Genomic DNA, 2,009 nt, shown 5'->3' on the forward strand with positions numbered 1-2,009 from the left:
ATATATTTTAAAATGTAATCTATTGCTGTAACGTTAAAGCTGATTTTTCAGCATCCATTACTCCACTCTATTTCTTTTTTGATAATTGTTTCAAACTTTTAAATGGTAGTGTACATCTGTTATAATTATACAGTATTTGAATTACCTTCTAAAAATGTTCAAAATGAAACTAACATCACTGAGTTTAGTAAACAGATGATAAAATGAATAATACAATGAGACCAGAGGAAACATACTAATTTCAACTCTGTTTTCTCCATAATGAAGTTTATTATGAAATAATGATATAATGTTATTTCAATCAGATCACTGAATCAAAAATATTAAACTGATATTTTCCTTTGTAACATAATAATAGTTTCATGTGGCACTTAGTACACATGTGACATATTTCTTCCATACTGTCCTCTTACATTTTTTAATGCCCTAAAAGGGTCTTTAACACTCCAGCAGAAGCTCTAAAATATAGAAAGAGGATCAAGATGGAAAAAAAGAAAATCACACTATAATAGAATAAATAATGTTTTATAGCAATACTTTAAATATTGTGATTGGACTAAATACTATCCTTTGAAAGTTATCAGACAAAACGCGAATATACCTTAAATTAAATTTTGCACAAGTCCCTTTAATTTGGGAAAAAATAAATATAAATATATATACTGTATATATAGAGAGAGAGAGAACCAAAAACAACCCCAAAAAAAAGAAAAAATTCAAAACTGAAACGCTATGTCATGCTAATCCTAGCAGCGATAACCAAATTTCACTGACTTAATTTTCGCCTGAGAAGTCACATGGCGGGGTACCAGCTCATGGGGTTGGCATTCGCACATGCCAATGCACCTGTTAGAGGAAAATTTGGCAACCAGACTATTTTGGCATGTTAGAGATGAATTGGCACGTCATTACGAGGTTGGTCAGCAGGATTAAAGTCATCCTGGTCCGGGTATCATTCCCCATAAAATCAAGACAGGGCTCAGAGGTGGCATTATTATTATTTTTTTTAGGTTTTCCGGTCTTCTGTCAGATTGCACTTATGACGGGAGAGAGGAAACAAAGATGAAGCCGAGACCGAGACCTCAGGATAAACAAGGCTCTGACGTAAACACGCTACAGAGGTCCACTGTTCAGAGCAAAACAGTTCCTTCTTCAGGTTTCTCTGGTCTGCATTTTTATCAGGGTGCCTAAAAGCTCCAGCAAACCAAAATGACTTTTAGCTGGATTGACTGTAGGTTTCTCTGAATGTCAAAGTTGTTCCAATATCCGTATTTCCAGGATACTGTGATCGGTGTAAGCAACTGGCGTGACAAATTTGCAGATCGTGATCCACTGTTCTTTGAAACCCGTACGAATAGAGTCACACAAATAAAAATACCTGCAATGAACTGAATCACATGCAAAACAAACTAAAGAGTGCAGCAGGTTCCATTCAAGGAGAAATAGTCCAGGAAAACAAAAATCTTCAGTTTTGACCAGACTTGAAACTGTTGGAAAAACAGGTGAAAATGTGGAGTATGAGACTGAGAGAGAAAACGAGAGATTGGGTGAGAGAGAATGCCCCGAATAGTCACAGTGCACGGAGAAACACCAGGGTGGCGCTAGAGAGCAAGAGTCATTACGTTGGTTTAGTGCTTCAAACAGAGAAAAGCTGTTTTCCGTCGATTCGTATAGAGAAGAAGAAACTATATTTCATAATTTAAAACCTCTCAACAGAGAGAGTGCTGAGGGATAAAATGTATGTTTTGTGTTTGCGTGATGTTTTTTTCTTCTGTGAATTACAACATGTCGTGTACAGTATTCAGTGCAGCCAGCCCAGCGAGGTGTCCCCGTAACCCCAGTAAAAGAAATACGCCTGGTAAACCCCAGTAAAGTGAGGTCCGTCCTCTCTCCTGTAGTTTGTGTGTGTGTGTCGGTCCTCCACAAGTCCCGCTGATGTATCTTAAGTAGAATAGTGCTTTTCCAAGTATACAGAGGCTGGTGTATCCGACCCCTGGTGGTTGTGTGTT

This window comes from Barbus barbus (genome assembly GCF_936440315.1).
Source record: "Barbus barbus genome assembly, chromosome: 5".
NCBI lineage: Eukaryota > Metazoa > Chordata > Actinopteri > Cypriniformes > Cyprinidae > Barbus > Barbus barbus.